This window comes from Struthio camelus, chromosome 2, assembly GCF_040807025.1.
Source record: "Struthio camelus isolate bStrCam1 chromosome 2, bStrCam1.hap1, whole genome shotgun sequence".
In the NCBI taxonomy this organism is placed as follows: Eukaryota; Metazoa; Chordata; class Aves; order Struthioniformes; family Struthionidae; genus Struthio; species Struthio camelus.
Genome location: NC_090943.1, coordinates 87,204,220 through 87,224,472, shown reverse-complemented (window position 1 = coordinate 87,224,472; position 20,253 = coordinate 87,204,220). Strand labels below are relative to the sequence as shown.

General features: G+C 37.6%; 1 protein-coding gene across 14 annotated transcripts in view; it reads left to right on the top strand.

Annotated features, from left to right (window-relative positions):
* The window catches only part of CDH12 (cadherin 12), a 646,759-nt gene that overhangs the window by 217,097 nt on the left and 409,409 nt on the right, over nt 1-20,253 (top strand). For 3 of the 14 annotated variants that reach the window (XM_068931490.1, XM_068931494.1, XM_068931493.1), the window contains exon 1: nt 9,611-9,726. The exons of 6 other annotated variants lie outside the window; for them this stretch is intronic. The gene's annotated coding sequence lies outside the window, so the exon portion shown is untranslated. Of the gene's footprint in view, nt 1-7,428; nt 7,537-9,472; nt 9,727-17,148; nt 17,607-20,253 lie in introns of those variants that run through there. 5 more of the 14 variants (XM_068931492.1, XM_068931484.1, XM_068931486.1 and 2 more) reach the window with 4 other exon arrangements.

The following is a 20,253-nucleotide window of genomic DNA, read 5'->3' as shown; positions in this document are numbered from 1 at the left end:
TAGACTCTTTTTAATCGCTGAATGATTCAGAAAAAAATTAAAGAACTTCCTAATTTGGAAGGAGATTAGGGAAGAGGCGATTGTCCTTAATCTCTTGGACTGTGTGTGTGCATAATCCCTTATTCTCTGCATCCTAAATGGAATAATATCCCAGTAATTTGGGAACACAGAACTGAATAGTCTATTAAAAATGGAAGTGTTGATCCTGAGTAGAGCAAAATATTTTGCTCATGTTTACTAGTGTATCATGATCTGATACTGTGCATGTTTTGGACCTGTAAACTTAATTCAGTTCACTAACTTATACATAAAATGTAAACATTACAAAAAGTGCATTGTTTCCCAGTCAAAACTGAGGGTTTTTTAAGAAATCTAGTCACAAACATAGAAAAAATATTAATCTATTTAACAGTCCCTTTACACAAAATAGAGGAAATAGTGGGAAGTGTGAGAGCTGATGGCTCATTTCAGCTCAGCTGGGGCTTGTTGGGGTATGGGTCAACTCACTTCACCTTGTGTTGGCTCATATTTATCTACAGGTAAATCTTGTTACTTACAAGAGTTTCAGTTGGGTTAACTAAACTGTGGTAGAATGGAGATGGTCTGAAGTTGTAGTTTATGTATAAAGCGTAGTGGTTATCCTCTATAGTTAAAGTGGATTTCTTCAGTGACCTTTTAAAGTTTTCCAAAGGTGTGAAAGATGATTTCTCGATAAATGTTAGTATTCTAGTCTTCGTTGTAAAAAGTTATAATTACAATTATCCTTTAAAAGGGAGCTCTCTGAACAGCGTGGGAGTTTGCCTAGCACATGTCTGTACTGCAAAATAAAGTGCTGTTAACTCCTATCAGCTAACCTGGTTAGCTACTGAATCTTAGCTGAGAAAGTCAGCTTGTGTCTAATTCAAGTTAAAGCCAGCTGAGGCTTTCTTCCTCCTGCAAAAAAGAGGCTGATGGCTGATACTCAAGTTCATTAATCAAACCCTAGTTATCAATAACAACAGCAAGGATGATCAAATTTCTTTTCAATGCCTCATACAAAAATATGAGGTAAGGTTAAGTAACTAAGTCTTCAACTTTGGAAAGAGATGAATATGCAGAAGGGGTACAAAATCATGAAAACCATAGTGCACTAATCACTTTCATTTTTTTCTATCTCATGATATGAGAGTAATCCAGCAGCAAGTGTCAAACAAAGTCTGTCCTCCAGAGTACAGTTAAACTTTGAGATCTTACCGCCAGAGATTGTGGAGGAGCAAAGTATAAATATGTTCACAAAAGGATTAGATGAATCCATAGAAGTCCTTCAAACATGAAGCTGAAGACACTATCTCCTGTTTAAAAGGTCAAAAACACCTGTAGCTAATATATTTGAGAAAGGATTGTCTCTAAATCTTTTTTAAGCACTTAGTATTGGTGTTATATCTGCCAGCTTCCTTCAACTGCCTGGATTCCTTCCAATAAAAAAAAGTTTCTTGAAGACAAACAGGGAGGAAAAAGGGGGGGGGGGGGTGAAAAGAGTTCTTTAACAGGCTTAAAGAAACTCAGAGGTAACCAGAGAGGGGACCTAAAAAGAATGCACCTGGATGCCTTCAGCAAATGCTGGAAGTTTTCAAGGAGCCAGTATCCTCTACCCAGAGGGACAAACATGCAGGGAAGTGAGAGTAGGTCTGTGGATCTCTGGGAACTTCTTTACAACTTTCAGGCAACTTCAGGTAATATAGACCATTTGTAGTAATGTAGTACCATGTTCTCTTTCCAAGGAATTTAATTGTATTTGTGTCTGCATGTTTGACCCTCATATCTTGTTCAGTTCTAAGCTTGTTTTAACATACAGCATTGTTTCATTTCCGGCATGGGCTACTGAGGCTTTCCTGGAGATTTGTTTATCCTGTTCTTTATCTGCATTTCATCAATATTCTGATATGCCTTGCAGGGCAAGTCCTTCTTGGGAGCTAGGCATTCAATTCTCTTGTTTTGTTAGTTAGACTTTCATCGTTTGCTTGCCCCATATTTGCTTGTCCCTGTGTATCTGTTTGTGACTAATGCTTGTTTGGTTTTATGGGTAGCATTAGATGCTGTGCCTCTCAAAGACTTTATATATTTTTTTTTATATATAGTAACAAGAACAAAGAAGGATGGGATGAATAAACTGCGGAGGAATAACTAGCAGAGCTTCCCTAGCAGTACTGTCTGATTCCTGAAGACATCCAGAGGGACGTTGCCTTGGGTGGGGGCGGGGGGGGGGGGGTGAGAACAGGAGCAGGCTCTGCTCTGACTTCCTCCTGCTGGTGCTTGTGCTGTGGCTGTCTCAGCCAGAGCCTGGGATGAGGCGCTCCTGTGACTTCCTAAGACCTTGGGGAGGGGGAAGTTTTGAATTAAATCATGAAAGGAGACCTCACCAAGATGAGGGCACACATGTGCTGTGTGAACGTACAAGGGGGACGGCTCAGTGGATGCATGTTGCAGATGGTTCCAAATGCGCTGTGAACGTGCTTGTGTGCACTGCTCCCATGGCTGGGAACTGGGCAGGAGGAGAGCCTGACTTGATGCTGCTTGCAGGTCTAGAGTAGTTGCTGTTGTGCGAAGCTGACAAACTGTTTGGAAAGTGTTACCTACATCTGCCTGGAGGCACTGGGATCCTTATCCATTCAATTTTCTTGTCTCTTGTAGTGTTTCTTGGACTGAAAGCATCTTCTGCCTCACCTTAGCTAATGTGTCTCCTTCTTGCCTGCTTATTTCTCCAAATGTAGTTAGCCTTGTGGCTCTGTTGGAACTTAGTAACCGCTTCCCTTCCCTCCCTTTTCTCCCCTGAGCTGGAGTCTGGGCTTGTTTTCCTGCTTTCTTTGGTGGATTGAGGGGGAATTACTCTGGTACCTGAACTATTCAGTTGATGGCTGAGACCTCTCCAAATCTGGATCCTTTACCCAGTAATCCTTCTCACCTTTGTTTAACTTCACTTTTCTCTACAGAAGCTTTTACAAGAACAGCATTTGTTCCTACTGCACTGAGAGCATGCTTTTGGTTTAAAAATAACCATATGCATACTTTACATCTACAGATGACATTCTTTCATTCTGACATCTACTCTACAGTCACAGTAGGGTTGCAACATGGTTTAGATATATTTGAGTTAGCTGTAAGTAGCTGCAGCTTGCAGTGGTGAACCAGTCTGCTGTTGGCTCCAATAGGCTAAATTTGTTGCCCTATCAAAAAAATGACTTATTTGTCAATATAGGAAGGATGAGAGTTTAGATGATAAATCCAAGCAATTAGTTGAAGTGAGCAGATGAAATACCAAGGTGGAGACTGTTGAAGCTTTCAGGTCTTTGAACGCTAAGTGTACATGTAGTGGTATGGTTACTGTGTGCTTCATTTACAACTCTGAAAATACCAAGCAGTTATTCTGGCAATTCCTTTAGCTTCTGTTTGCCTGCTCCCTCTAGATTATCTTTGCTTAGAACTAACTTTTTGAATGTACCCAAGCATTTTGTTTGCATTACTTATATCCAAAAAACAGCCTTGTCAAGCTAGATGACCAAACCAATATTTAAAAAAAAAATACAACCTATCTACTACAAAGTGGTAGGATGTGCACAGTGAACAGAGCATTAGAAACATGGATACTCATTCTCAAGCTCTTCAGAACAGGAATTTTTATCTGCCATCATGTTGCTCAGTATCCTTGTGCAAGCATGAGATGCTATCTTGAGTTTCTTTTGGATCACTGTAGTGTTTTGTAACAGAAACAATAGAATGTTGCTGTGGAATGTCATCTATTTGTTAGCTATTGCCCCTTCCGAATCATTAACTGCATAGACCCTTGAGCTTTTCTGCTTAAAAATGGTTCTGGTGGTTTTGAGAAGTAACTTTTACATTTTATTTCTGATTGCTTAATTAGTTTCTAAATCAAGATATTTGTCCCTTGGAAAACTACCTAGTATGCAGCTGGTGACATAAAGCTAAATAATTAATATCCTTATGTGTATTTATTCCAAAAAAACTCATTTAGGAAAAATCTAATATTTTGAAAACTGGGAGTTAATTAAACCTACCTTCATCTACTTCTCCTCTCCTCCCCCCTTTATATGTATGTGCTAAAATAATGACTCTATTGGACTAAAGGAGCAAGACTTTTTTCCTGGCATGCTGGCTTGAGCCTATCAAGTTGTATTTATCCAACTGTTCTGCTCTTCTATTTTTAATTAGATTCTCCATCCGTTTACTCATTAATAAAATGAATCTCACCAGGCTGTAAATTCTGGGCTCTTTGTTAGCAGCATTATTTAAAAATAGGCACAGCATTACTATTTTTCCTCACTATTCAACAGTGTTTTGAGTCTTTCTATAAAGACACGCTGCAGACTTTTCGGCACTCTTGTCTGATGTTTAATGCTGCAATCCCTTCTCAGTCTATTCCTGAGTGTTACCCAATCCTTAGCCCTCTTCCCATAGAGCAAACTGTTGTAATATATCCAGTCATTGGCTTAAAACTACTGTTTTGAAGACCCTTATGGACACCCATCATTGATACTTAAGCAGTCCTATTGGCAGGAGTTTGAAATTCACAATGAAACAGTTAGTATTATAGGTATACAGTTTGAGGAAAGTGTTAAAATTGCTGTCCTCAGCAATTTCTCTGCTTTCCTGGTCCTTGCACTTACAGATAATTGTATGCTTACAGAATGCATTCATTTGGAAAACTAAATGCAATGTGAATACAGTAAAAGATGACATGGTGGGTAAATAAGTGCAAGACTAAGATATTAATGTTTTAATGCAAAAAGAGCTATGTAAATGATCTGATTTACTTAACCACTTTAGCCATAAATGGCTTCATTCATGTGTATAGTAGAAAAAATGTACTTCAGATTAACTCAAAAGGACTTCTACCCTTGCTACTCGTTACATATGTGATTATTTTAAGCTAATTTTGACAAATCCTGAAGCATTTTCTTGCTGGAAAAATTCAAATTTTTTTAGCTTAATTAGTGTTTCAACTTTCTTTAAACTGAAAGAGTTCCATTGGCTTTCCCTCAATGGCTTTTCACTGCAGTTGCGTTTTAAAAAATGATAGCATTCCTATAATAAATAGTACCTTTAAGTTGATGGGTTTTTTTAGGGTCTTAGACTTTCTCAACTGTATTTAATCTGATTTCCTTATATATAGAAAAAGATATTAATATGATATTTTGATAGTCTCTCAATACTATGAGAGAAGAAGCTACCTGCAGCCAAAGGCAAATAACTTATGAGGAGTGTATGTGTGTGTTTTTGTTTGTTATACCTGTATCTTGATCAAACTTGTGAATTTTAGAAGTTGTGATCATGCACAAAAGCATAGTGCTAAATTAGCCTCACTGTACTCCTACAGTTCTGGAGAAAAAGGATGGTCTTCAGCTCGTAGCAGTGGCCTGGATCTACTTGTCCAATTTAATGTTATTCTCTGTCCCAGGCCTGTAACCTCAGTTGTATTTCTTAATATGATTTTTGGTAGACAGAATGACATTTATTTCAGAAGTTTAATTATCTCTGTCCTATGTTGGAGACCTTTTGCTTCAGTAGTACTTTTTGACACCAATTCTGTTGGTTGCAAGCAACTAAAGAAAGGGTTTTGGCTTGCTGTGCTGAGCTTTTGCCGTTTGAGTTTTCATCTTGGTTTGTTTTTTGGTCAGGGTTTCTAGTGACTCCTAGGTCTGTTTTAAAAACAAATCATACTGTAATTATACAGCTTTAGATTCAAGGTCTCTTAAATGAAAACAATATCTTTATTTGCAGGTGGTAAAGCCCTTTTCTTACAAAAGCATTTTCGAAATAAAGAGCTTGTAACAAATTTCAATTACAGAAGTAAAAAGTTAGCTGTAGCTTAATGAGTAAATGAAGAGTTGGATAATGGTGATCCCTTGTAAGAGACTTTAATGAGAAAATGCTCTTTAATCATCTGCTGATCATGGAAGTAGAACAGTAACCTGTGCCACTCTGATGTCCTGGCAAGGTAATGTACTGTATTTTATGTTCTTACTGTGAAATTGAGTAGTCTTGCTCTGCCCACGCAGCAATTGGCAACACCTGGAGCCTGCTGTAGTCAGATTTTTTTTTAAGTGTTCATCCCAAATTGAGTGACTGCAGTGTGTGCGTGTTCTACTGCTGATACACAGTAACAGGTGAGAGGTTGTGGATGTGACTTAGGATTTTACTGAAAGGTTAAATTTTGTAAGCACTTTTCAGAGAGTGTTTATACTAGCATGTGAAAATTGGTTGCTCTAGAAGGATCTAAAAGCTGCAGTGCATCACCTTGAGAAAAAGCTGGTCTGCTGCCAGAGTGTGAATGCTTGGGGGCTTATGGATGGAAGGAGTGACACTTCTTTCCCGTGAAGAAAAACTATATTTACATAGGAAGCTGAATATAGCCTCTCTTATGAAAAGATGCTGTCCTAGACAAGAAATGTAGCTTTGTCCTTAATGGGCAATCTTTATACTTGCATTAAAAAATAAAACCCTGCTTAGTAGTAAAAAACCCTACCACAACTTCATGCTCAGAATAGTATGTGTGTGTGTATCTATATAGTCAGTGGAAAAATCAGAAAACAGTTGCTGAAATGAAGAGTTGACATTCTTTGTGAATGTTTGAAACTCAAAACACTAAAAAGAGAATGCGGTTAGAATGATATATTAAAGCTTTACTTAATTTTTATTTAAAACATCCCCACTTTCTGCTCAATAATATGTAGATGTGTTTATACATATATTTACATTCATGCCAAATGCATATGAGCATATACCCTTGGGAGAAGTTGTACTGTGTAACCACACTTGTGTGGAAGAGCAAGTCTTATATTTTTCTCTCTCCCTTTCTCACTCTCACCTCTACTCATGGCTATATGCATTAGACATACCTTTGGTAAGACAAAATGTGTGTGCTGTAAGCTTTAATTGACCTGTAGGTTCCAGAAATACTCCTTAAATTTCTCATCAATCTCTCCGGAGACTGCTTTTCTTAATATTCTTTAGAATCTTTGAGTCCTAAAGAGACTTTCTGAAGTGGTGTAGTCAGACTTATGATCTCTATTGGTATAGGCTGGTATTAGACTGATATTATAGATTTTTTTTGCAGGTCTGGTCTCTGCGACCATGGTGCTATAGCTATAATTGACTGTTTTCTAAAACTCTTAATGAAAAGCTCCCCAAATGGCCAAGAGAGCCAAGTTCTCCATGAAGGAAGGAATTGGCTATTAATGACACTTTTTCACATAGTAAAATGCATCTGAGAGATGAAGCTCAACTTTCCTGCATCTAATCCTTGGCATTGTAATGAAAAAAATCTCTACTACGTAACAATATTTTTGTTGTCAGAACGTAGTGATCTAAAATCAAACTGTCGTTTGAGGTGCAATTGCATGATAACGCATTTGATGGCTTCAGTTTTTGCAGTGGTTCCTTCAGCGGTTCTTCAGTTTGTATGTCCTTCCACTGCTTGACTCCTAGGGCTACCTTCTCCCACTGGAAGAGGGTAAGAGTCAGCTGTTGATACCATTAAAAGTAGGTGTTATTTATTGATATCCAGAAGTATAGTAATTACTCAATTGTAGGCAGAGTGCCAATGTAGATGTGGTCAACCCCTTGGTTGTTACAGAATGAAGGGAGAGATGTATTTGCTTCAGTGTTTTTATGGATCCTTTCCCATAGGGTTTGAGGTGGAAGCTGCTTCCAGGACTCTTCCTGGATAGCAGAATGCTGCTGGAAATAATAACTCCCAAAACTTTCCTGGGCCCAATTCTGTACCCTATAGTGTTCACATATCTAAGATGATGTGGTTTCCTTTATGTGTTATAATGGACATGATGGTAATGAGTTAGGGGCATCAAAAAATAATTACAATTAACATGAATCTGTTGAAGTAAAATACTTATCAGCTCTGTTAAGTTCTCCTTGTACAAGATTCTTTTATGACCATTCAGTGATGGGCATGAGGAAAACCTGCAATATGAAGGGGGACTGCAGATACTACTGCCACATAAATGATTATTGCCTATATGTAGTATGACAATTAGCACCTCTGAGATTAATTGTAGGATCTTCCTAATTCTACTAGGAATAAAAGTCCTCTACCTGTAAGAATACCTGAAATCAGACTACCTGAAAACCTGTGAAGGACAACTTTTGATTTTGTAAAATTAAGAGTCTAAACCTCATTAAGCTTTGAGATGCTGCTTTTTTTGATTGATGAAAGCAGAAATACATGGTGAAACATGAACAGTGAACATGCATGTTGAGTCAAAAGAAGTACTTTGCATTGGCTGTGATCAGGGAGAGGCTGGAAGTTGCAATGGTAGAAATATATTCTGGCTTTAACAGCTTCATTATTGTGAATGCGTCTAATGCAGCATCTCGAGAGCGTGATAGGATTTCTTGAAGCACTCCCTTTTCCTTTAAAAAAAGGAAAACAACAAAAGCAGAGTTATGGATGCAAACCTTGAAATTTTTTTTCTTGCCTTGTGTGCTTTGGGAAAAGGTAAACAATGGCTGTGCAGAGTTCAGGGCAGAAAAAAGCAAAATGAGGTTACTACAGCTATCACAGTGTGATTTGATTGTATTGCTATGTCTGTCCCATTCTTCCAATAAATCGTAATAACTAGCTGACAATGCAAATATCACAGCATACTGCCTGGGTATTATTCTGATGACTTTAACTTGCAGAGGCTCTGTTCACTCTCAGAAGTCCTGTTCCTGAATTCCCCTCCCCCCACCCCCGATGCTCTTAGTATTATGAGAGATACTGAGATTGCAGTGGCCTTAAAGGTCAGGTTCAAAGGTGCTTGCAAGGTGCATTTATTGTCTTTTTGGGAGTATGCTGTTAACACAAAAAGATGTTTAGTCTTTTGCAGAATATGTACAAATACATTTAAAACTAAAGCTTTATATAAGAATTTTTAAATCTTAAACAGAAGATTGCATATTAGTTTAACATATTTTAAGCACATGACCTGTGTATGTTGTCAATAATGTGTCTAGAACATATTATTTCTATAGAGGCAAAAAGCATTCTGAAGTCTTTTTTCCCCTTTCTGCTCTGGAAACTTTTATATTACCATAGGTTAAAAAAAATGTATATTTCTCTCACTGCAATAATGATGCCTTTGAAATAAATCATGGTGTTCTTTTCAGGCTGTTTACTTGTTCAGTACTTGCTGAAAGTCCGTTTGTACTCTCTGGTGTGATGATAGTATAGAGACTTTGACTCTAATATAAAGCCTGGAAATGTGCTAAACTTGTAAAAAATCAATAGAGAAAGATTGAGGCAAACAAATGCTTACATTGGCCTTTTTTTTATATCCTTGTACTCTTATAATATTGCTCCTCTAAGGAGGTCTAAGCTTAAAGTTTATCAAGAATGAGTTGCAGCATTTTCTTAGAGGGCCACCAGAGTCAAGGACCTGCCAGTGTTTTTAGTATTTTTTCCTGTTGTGAAAACCTTAGGCTTCAGACACAAAAGTTAGCTCTTGTTTGCGGTGTGCTTGTGTTAATTTTCTGGTCTTTTTCTGTTAATGTTAGTTGTCATTGGTGAAAACACTGAGACTTCAGGCTTTCTGTAATAGTTCATCCTTTTAGACTTGTTCCCTTTAGGGGCTTGAGTGCTTCGTCAGTATTCATTACATATTAGCTAGGGACCCAGCTTAAGCAGGTGGATTGAATTCCCTCCTCTGCCATGATTTTCTCATGTGGCCCTGGGTAAGTCATTTAGCTCTTCTATTTCTTGGTTTCTCATTTATTCAGTAGCGAATGTTTACTGTTCTCACTAGTGAGATAATATTCACTATAGTTGTGGAAATAAATTCATTCTGGATGCTTAGGAAGTGTGGGATGGATCTCCATACCTGAGACAGATGTATGAAGAAACAGTTGTGTGCCCTAGTATGGCAAATGAGGAAATCTTAACAGCCTTGTCCCAGGTCATACTTTTGTACTTAAGATCTCCAGAGATTTATACTAGCTTTATGTTAACTGCAAGACCTCTGTAGCATTACTGAATAAGCTTTCGGCTTAAGTAAAAATCATGTGGAACTTCTGGTTATTGATAGCATCTCCTGTTGTTTGTAAATAGCTGTGAGCGTAGTAATAACTATGAGCATATGCTTTGGAGTAGAGGACAAACAAAAATTTCTAGAAATGATGAAAGTGAAATAATAGGAAACTGCTCAAATTCATCTTTAAGTTATGCATCATTATAGTGATGTTGTCTGCTTAAAGTGCTCCTCTCCTATAAAAGAGGAAAAGGCACAATTTAGTTTACTAAAGCACAGGTAAATGACTAGTGGGACTTCTCTCTCTTCCTTTTCTCAAGATACATTCCTGCTAATGTACAAATAAAATAATTTGAAAAAATCTAGAAAGAGTCAATGTTTCTTGGTCAAAATGCACAAAGAAGCTCAATAGAACAAGCAGTTAATTGTGGGGCTGGGGGGAGAAGTGGAGAAACAACTGCTAAGAAGTCTCTATGCTTCAAGCCTTCTCAGGAGTGCATATCAAAAGCCCTGTTTTTAAAAAGTGTTATGGGCACATCTGAAATATTTCCGATAAATTTTTTATTGGATGAATCCCCATTCCAGCAGTGTATGCTGGCAGCAGGGGTTATGACTGAACTACAGCAAATGCCAGGATTCAGTTAACTATGTTTCAGACTGGCTGGGCTGGCCTGTAATTACCTCCTGTAAAAGAGGAAATTGCTGTGCCTAGTAACACTGGAAGCAGCGTCAGCAGGAATGTGTGCCTTGGATGCAGCAGAAATCAGAGTCTTGTCTATAGAGTCTTGCCTCTGCTGCTGCTCACTGATAATGCAGTATGCAGCTTCTTAGAAGGGCAGGACTTTGTCCTAAAATAGGCCGACAGAAGCGTGGAAATATGTTACTACTTGTATGTAGATGGCTTCCAAATGGTCAGCAATAGCTTTCTGTGCACAGAAGTCTTTAAGAGAAAAGAAAATTGAGAGAGAGATAATCTTGAATATATCTTTTTCTGATTCATTGCTAGATTCTTTTGAGTAACATTATACTTCATATTTATATTGTATCTCACCTCTGGTTAGAGCACTATCCATCTATTGATCTATCCATAGTGAAGTGCTGGTAACTCTTCTGAGAGAGTGAGGGGTTTTTCACTGCCTCTTAAGGTGTCAAATTCTCAGTAATATCTCTGAGGTGGGAATCTCCAGACCTGGACAGGAATCCTGTTTTCTGATCTGTATTGTTTATCCTGAAGACATGCATTTTTTTCAACCTGAAAGTCATCCCAAAGAAGTCTCTGCCCTTGGGGCAACCTAGAAAGGAGTTGAGACTGTTTTAACCGTTTGTTGTTAGTTGATCTTTAGTTGACTACTGAGATGTTTGTACCAGTAAAGGAAACAGTGCTAGGGAAATCTCAGCTCTAGAAGAAATTTGTCTGTACTGTTGAACCCTGAGAAAGCTGCCCACTAAGATTTAAGCTTGCACTCCCTAGTGTTCTTCTAAACAGTTCTTACTCACAGTTCAGTAGCAAAAATGTTTTGGGGCCATTCTCGGGGATCAAATAAGCAGTTTTCTGTCACTATCCTGTTATGAAGCCTAAAAAGTTGTATAAAAGGATGCATGTCACTTTCCCAGTGGCCTGGGTGTCTGGGAATAGTCCCAGATCTACTTTATTTACTATTACAGATATAACATAGGAATCCTTGCTCCCCACCCAGTGGAACTGGGATGGAAGGGAGGATGCCCTTGGTATGGCTCTGTAGCCTGAAACTTTAATCTCTTCTGGCTGGGACTAGAAATAGGCAGGGGCACCTTCTTCCTTCCCTGTAGCTCTAATTGTATGTGGCATTTCTGCTGACGTGAGTATCTGCATTAGTAAGCATAGAGAGTTCCTGCATCTGTAGTGTGTTATTCAATAGGTAGTAGGTAGGTCTGTTCTCAGCCTATATATGATATGCTTATGATACATTATGGACATTATGATGCACAGTGAAGAACTAAACATTTACTAAATACTGTCTAATGGTCCTTGATTCACAGGTAGAAAGCTTTATACGTTATCTCCTGATTATTTTTTTTAATTTAGAAGATGCAGAGTGATCCTGAAAAGATGTAAATATTTTCAATTAGAATAATTTTATTTCCAAAAATTATTTTAAAGAGTAGAAAGTTGTAATAGGTAGGTGAAGGTTCAGATTTTGCTTCAGAACCTTCAAGACTGCTAATGTTTTAGGACCACTACAATAAAGTCTTCAAGTCCAACCAGCATTTAAGTTTTTCTGTTGGGCTGTGTCCACGCACACACTAAAAAGTAGCTTCTATAACCTAGAACTCTTTGTTTGCCCATTTAATTTAAGATTAGAAGCTGTTTCTTCTAAGCTCTCATCTCCTGAGCTACCCACTATCTTAGGTTTTCTCAAATGAGAAAATATATGCAAAACCTAGGGAATTAGGTTGGCATGGCATATCATCTTGCTAATGTTCTATGTTCTTATGAAATGCATAATACATAAATACTATATAGAGAGATACATTATAAATACAGCATATTTAAATAATTAAGACTTGCAATAAGACTTACCCCAAGCTTCTTGTTTTTTCAGTTTTTAGAACTAATAAATGCTTATTATTCATCTTCATATTAAAAAATGAAAAATCTTATTTTATTAGAAATAATTGTCTTGAACTTTAAGTGGCCTTTGGAATAACTGAACATGGGTATTGGTAGGTGCTAGTACTGCCTGTGTTAGGGTGCATGGGTACCTTATTTTGATGTTGGACACCAAAATAGTGCTGATAACACCATAGCCGAAAGACTCGGAGCCTGCAAGGGCTCAGCCTCCAGCGCCACACAACTGCTCATCGCTGTCAGAGCAAGATGGAGCCAAATAGGCCATGCGAGGGGATGATGGTGGTCTTGGGGGAATTTGGATCTCTCCAGCAGGTGCCAACTAATTGGGGAAATACAGTGCGAGTTTTACACACTTTGCTGCAAAGGTGAAACTCCTTGCTCTGTTGCATTTGGTCTCTGAGGTCAGTGATAGCCTCTGGAAAAAAGGGAGTGTACTCATTAGCTATATGCCCTTTTGGCTAATGCAGTGTTTGAAGAATGATTAAAACTTCAACAGTCTAGATGCAGAAAAGCTAAAATAGTCAGCTGGTGTGCTCTTACATTTGTTTTAATTGTAATCATTTAACTATCTTTTCATCTTCTCTTGTCTGTTTGTGGATGGGCTTAAGAACTTACCTCAGAGTTAGTAAAATTGCTGGTACAAGAAAGCGTGTAATTTTATAAGGTGGTAAATGTAAGCCAAAGTACGTACTCACTAGAAGCCCTTTATGTGCCAAGATTGAGTAGCTGGGTGAGGGGTGCCGGAGATGTGGAGTTTCCTTGAGCTTGCTAGTGCTGCGTGATGGGTGCCAGCTGTATGGGATGCACATTCTGGTTTGTAGAGGTGTGCGACTGTCTCTACGCAAGTTACATCCACATCTTGTTACTGGTATGACAAGCTGTGATGAAAATCTTGGGGCAAACCAGCCTATATCTGAATTAAATCCCCTTATAACTGTTTTCCAGGTTTGGCTGAGGCTGTCCCTTCTAGATAGGATTCTGGAGCGTAAACAAAGGGAGGAAGAGCAGTTGTTGTAATAGCTACTCATTAGCCTATTTAAATCCTCACAAATGCTAAAATTTAGTACCTTCACAGCATTTTAGAGTCTCATGTCAACAAAAAGTTGGAGTCTTGGTGTCAATTTAAGATGGAGACTTTATATATTCTTGCTACAGCTCATTAACGGGTTTCTTCTTAACTATCTTGCAGCAATCTGTCAACAAGCCTAGGTGAAAGGTGGGAATGAGTGATCCCAAATGAGGATATAAGGAGACAGCATGTGTTATTCAGTTCAAATGATTTTTATGGCCACTTTTTCCTGCAACTTTACGGAAGCCAAATGCATCTCTTTCAGACTTAACTGACTGCAAATTAGCCATTTTTCCAGAACCTTCATAAGTTGTCCTGTTAGCATTTTAGCTGAATTGGTGATCTGCAGCTGTCCATACAGTATACAGGCAGTTACATTTTTTCCTCAATTTGATGGTTATATTTCTATTGTCTTCCCTTTGAACACTAGCAAGTAATTTTAAAGTTAGTTTTAATTGACTGGCTTTCCCTTCATCAAAATATATAGGTATGAGTTCCTTTCAAAAATAGGTTCAAGTCTATTATACACAATAATGTTTCAGGAATAGTTATTGTTAAAATGCAATAAGATACTAATTAAACACAATGTATTCCTAGAGTTTAAGTGGAAAAAAGTGTATTTGAAAATGCATTGCCTTCTCCAAGCAAGCTTTTCATTACGTTGCCTTTCAGAGTAGGGTTAAGAAATTGCTGATGTATGACCAGATAACTAATTCACTAAATAGAATATGCTCCCTATGTTCAAATGAGTTACTCTATTTAACGTCTGACAAAGCATAACTCCATCTTGCAATCTATTATATCTAATAGATATATCTCTATGGTTAGAGATATCTGCTATTAGTAATTTGATGTGCAGATGCAGAATTTCCATAAATACATTTCATAAGAAGATAGTGCTGCCATCTTTATTACTTTATTAAATGAATAAGGAAAAAAATTGCACCTCCGAACACGGGTTAGAGGGAAGGTGGTGCCTTCTGAATATATTCAAGCCACTAGCGATTTTATAATAATCAGAAGTTTTAACAGCACTTCTCTACAAAGAATATTATTAGAATATTTAGATGACTTAGAATTTTTTGAAAGTTACGGCAAAATCAAACCACACTTTCTGCAACTTAGTATTATGTGCCTTTAAAATACCTGTAACTTTCTTTGCTCCTTATAGCTCATTAAATACTTTGAAGATATGTTTACAGAATGGTATTTTAAGATGGTATATCTATAAGAATTGGGAACTAAGAATTGTAGAAAGATGCACCTTGAAGGATTCATAAGGTCATATAGTCAATCTCTCTGCTCAATCATTCAACTCAGGTGTGTTACACTTGGATTTTAGCCAGCCACTTGCAGCCTATTTATATTTTACAGCTGAGTCTTGTCTTGGCCCTGCAGTATAGCACACTAATTCCAATAATTAGCGTTCATATACCTGAAAGATAACAGATGTAGAACAAACGTACTTACATGAATGACGATTTAAAAAAAAATGCTTTATGGTGTCTTCTCTTTTGCTTCTTGGATGGAGGCAAGAACAGATCAAATGGGCTCCAGAGATTGCTTCCTCCCTCTGCTGAGAGGCTATGTGTTGTTCTCAGTATGGAGCTAACTTGCCCCCACCTGCATTCCTTCCTGTATGAGCTTTTATCCCAGAAAAATGAGATTTTAACATTCTGAGCCTTAGAGGCTGAAACAACTCTTTTTTCTTTAGACATTGTGTAGCTTGTAACTCAGCATAGCTCTTGTCTCAGCTACTATCATTTGTCTTGAGAAATAAGCTCCACTCTGATTGTGAGCGATGGCAGCAGTTGTGCCAGTGTTTGCCCCTTGCAATAAGTGCTGGGGAAACATCATTATGCCTTGGCTCCCAGAGGTAAACAAAAAGACCAGAGTAGTAATGTGTTTGGGGCTTGAATTGAAGTAGTCATACCAGGCAGCCCTCTCCATGTAATAAGATTTATGTTATCAGCCCACAAAGAGCTTGTGTGTTCAAGTTAGTTGTTGTATTGGCAATATTGAAGTATGTGGCATATGAAGTCTGCCTTACTGCTGGGGACTGGACAGGATGGTCTCTTGTGATTTGCCCAGCCTTTTGTGTCTGTAATTATGCAGAGAGACAAAATACATCGAGTGTGTATGATGGGAGGATTATACCTTCAGATACATCAATTAATTGTAAATGATACTATAGATCAACACAAAAGCTTTTCTTGTGCAGATCCTACTCCAGAAGATAGTAGGAGTTAAGGACTGTTTTACATGGTTCTGGATAACTAATCAGGTTGTAGGCTTAGGCAATTTATGACATGCATAAGCATGTCACTGTGGTTTGTAGGAAGCTAGAAATTTAGACTTTTGCAGGAATATTATGTATTTGGATATAGTAATAGATAATGAAGAATCAGCAAATTGTGCTGAATGCACAACAGACTATATTCATTGCCTGAGTTATTACTGGGGCAGTCAGTCAATGGATCACAAAGAAAAAATAAGTAGACACATGTATGTGTGGGGTCTTGTGAAAGAGAGATGTCTTGCCTATTTCTCTGGAGTTTTTCACAACAGCACAAAATACTTTTGAAGTAAATGATGCTAATGGTAATAAATGAATTTTGTATCATTTGGAAAATAAAGACGTAAGTAATCTAACCATGATACGAATTCAATGGGTAGACAATAGAAACTCTTCCAGGGAAGATAGTTTTCAAGGGAGCAGAGTGCAAATATATTTGAGTTTTTGTGACCTTGGACTGGATTGACAAACCAGATAAGAGTATTAATGTAACTTGCAGGTAGTTAAAATGTAGAGCATTTTATGTGTGGTTCCTTCAGTAGTGCTAATCCATCTCAAGGTTGTAGAAGACACCAGCAAGAAAAATGATCCTTTCCTTAGAATACTGGACTAAAAATAGGAAGATCATCTTTCTACAGTTAGAAAACAGATGTTTCCCCAAGAACTCTTCAATAGAAATGCACTTTTTTTTTTTACTGACTTTTCTGGTCTAAGTCTTAACTTAAGCGGCTACCTGCACCTTATGTACTTTTCCTCTGACGTTTTGTAGAAATTTCAGTGAAAACTCACTTCTTGAAGTGTTGTAATACTGTTGATTGCCTCGTTTGCAGGTTATTACCTGCCCAATGGCATGGGTGGGGGGGGAGACAGGAAGGGCTAGCAGTGCTCATACTGGAATGCTACAAGGTTCCCTAAACAAAACAAATCTAAGGTCACTTGTGTGTATGTTGCATAAACCTGTTCATAGCGATAGTCTTCAAAGTGCAGTGTTAACATGGTAGCAGATTGCAATGGTCTGGTCATTTTCTATCCATATTTCACTTTACAATACTTCTTAAAGTGAATAATTCAGAAAATTCACACCAAGCACTGGGGAACAGTCGCTTAGTTAACTGGCTCTTCCAACGAACCAGCTGATACACCATGTAGTAACATGGAAGAATCAGTTTTTGGTTTCACTGATCTCGTATCTGCTTCTTAAAGCCAGCTAATAATCCAAAAAATGAAAAGTGTGGGTGTTTAGCTTTTTTGTTTGTTTTTTTGGAAATGAGGATTTTTGCCTCCCACACTTTTATGTTTCTGTGGAACAGTCTGTGGGCTGAAGGGGGACAGGGCGCAAATAAATAGAACTGGAGTGTAATTGGATCTGAGATAGCCCTGCCTAGAATGATCAAAGAAACTAACTAAAATGAGTGTCAAAAGTCAATATTTTGTTCTTTTGTTTTCTGTAAGTGTAGTTACACCAGTGCAATAGGAAAACAGCTAAAAGTTTCCAAGCTGAAGAGATAACTGGATTAACAACACTATGCAACACAGATGGTACTGTCTTAATAAGGAAGGGAAAGAAGTAGGTGTGATAGTGAAGAACATATTCCAAGGATATATGATAAGGTATGTAAAGTGACAAGAAAAGAGTTTTTATGGAAATAATGGAATGAGGGTTATGAGTACCGTAAATAGCGGGCATGTACGCAGAAGTGCAGAAATTGAAAACAAGATACAAAACTGAGTTTGTTTGCTAGCAAAGGCAAAGCATCTTCTAAGGAAAGAAGCAAATCTTTGTGCTTGTTTTGTGGCTGATGTAACATTGAGTTTTTTGGGTGGTTTTTTGTTTTTTTGATATGTTATTTTGGATTTTTTGTTTCCTACAGACAGAAGTGAGACAGGATAGATGAGTCTGACTTCCTGACAAATCAGTGCTGCTTCTCACAAATCTATTCTGTTGTTTAGTTGCTGAAAACTGACATCTCTGTCTGACACTATATTAGTGTCAGAATGAGGTGCTAGCTGCAGCTTTAGGGATATTTACCGTCAGCTGCTTTCTTGACATGTGACTTACTCCTGAAATTTTATTCTGACTGTAAATGAGAATAAAGTAGCTCCTTTTCAATTTCAACATATACAATAGAAAATGGAAGAAATTGGATATGGGCTTTCTTATATTGATAGGCCTGGATAAATTTGGCACTGATCCCTAGTATTGCAGGGAAAAAAAATCTTATGCTGTAAAATAAAACAATATATTGCTGATTTCTTGATGAGTCTCTCTCATCAGTTAGGCACGCGCAAGTGGACTACTGCTTTGTACTTATTCAGTTTCCCCATTATACAGTCACCCTGTAATAGGGACTTGGTAATAAGTTGGCATTTATCCTTTGCTGTTGATTCACAAATTATTTTTATCATCTGTAAAGTAGATAAAAGCTTGTGTGGACTCAGATTGTCTCAATTTCACAGCATAATCCATAATTTAGAACTGAAAAATGAATATTGAATCTGAGATCCAGATTTAATTTGCCTTTCTGTGATGGATTGACAGTGTGTTCCAAGTTTAAACTTTAGACTTTAAACTTTAGTAGACTTCCGTCTGTTTAATATGCATTTAACTGGTCGGCCTGCTTTATAACAGTACTGTACATGGCCTGATGAACTGGTTCATCAATGCATTCACTCCCTTCAATAATGGAGAAATAAAGTGACTCTGTTATGAGTCACTATGCTATGTTATTGAGTCCAGTTTTGGTAAGAATAGATTTGTAAGAGGGGAAAAAACCCATAAAAGACAGAATTAAGCCTGGAGTAAAAGCCCGGCATGTGGTGGCATGTCTGGAACCCTTGCAAAGGGGGAATTAATAACAAGTGTGTGTTTGTGAGTGTGTGTGTATAATTGCTTGTGTCACTTAATTTCAAATGCTGATAGGTATTTGCGTGTGCATATGTAGAGGTAGAAAGGAATGAAATGGCCGAATTCAGAAAAAAACAAGATCACCTGTAGTTCAGCAGCACTGCACTGGGAGTTGATGGAAACTTCAGTCAAACATGCGTGTTTTTTTTTTTTTTTTTTTTTTTCCTCCCCCCTGCAGAAGTTATCTTTGAGCTTCTTGCATGGAAGTGCAGTCCAGCTTCTTGCTCAAAGCAGGGTTAGCACTGAATTCAGACCAGGTGTTAAACCTCCAAGGATGGAGGCTGCACAACCTCTAGGCAACCTGTTCCATTGTCTAATTATTCCCTGTGTGTGTGTATCGTTTTTTCTCCTTATATCAAGTCTGAATCTCTTTTCTTTTCAATTCATCATTGCCTGTGAATGTTCCAGTAGTTCAGCATCTGTCTTGTGTTGTGGGAGAGGGTCTCTGAAACCATGGGAGGGGATAATCACTCCCCTCAATCTTCTGGCATTGCTCCTGTTAACATGTTCCAGGATACTGTTAGTTTTTATTTTATTTTGCTGCCAGGTCAACACTGATTCATATGGGAGTACAAATGTGTTTCCATGTTAATCTCTTAAGAATATAAAGTTTGCATTCTGAATCAGGCAGGAAGACTGGAATCCTTTCTTTGGAATTAATTGGTATGCAATCTTCTGGTTGAAAGTAGAAAAAAACATAATGCTCTGAAATAGAGAGAAATAGATTTTCTGATCAATTTACTGCCTGATGAATGGGTGTCTTAAGCTAAATCATACATTACTCTTGTAAGAAAATAAGCCTCTTCGGCTATATCAGTGTTATGGTTGGCTTTCACAGCTGTTTTGCCAATGATGTAATTGCTTTAGCTTGCAGAAATTCAAAATATTCTTTGATATTTTTATTTTTTATCCCAACAAAGAAATATACTTTGCACTTCTTCCCTTCTCAAATCTTAAACTCAGTAAGAATATATCCCAGGTTCTGCAAGTGTGTGGCTTTTCAAGTTTTCTAGCACTTGGACAAGTAGCTAACTATTTGGGTTGAATTACGTCTTTAGGGACATGATGCATCTCCTTTTGAAGTTGCATTCATACTAAAAACATACTTGAAATTGCTTCAAGCTCATGGAAGAGTCCCCTAAGATTTAATCAGAGGTAAATTAAAGTTCCTTGCTGTAGAAATTTAATAGAAACTAAGATTATTCCTGTAGATGATAGAGAACAATATTGTTCACTTATGTTCTATAGAGTAGGTTTTTAAAAAATGTTTTTATAGAAAAGATAATATTTCCATTGAGCTTGTTCAGAATATAAAAAAAAGCAGAAAGCCTTTTTTTTTTTGGCTACTGTTGA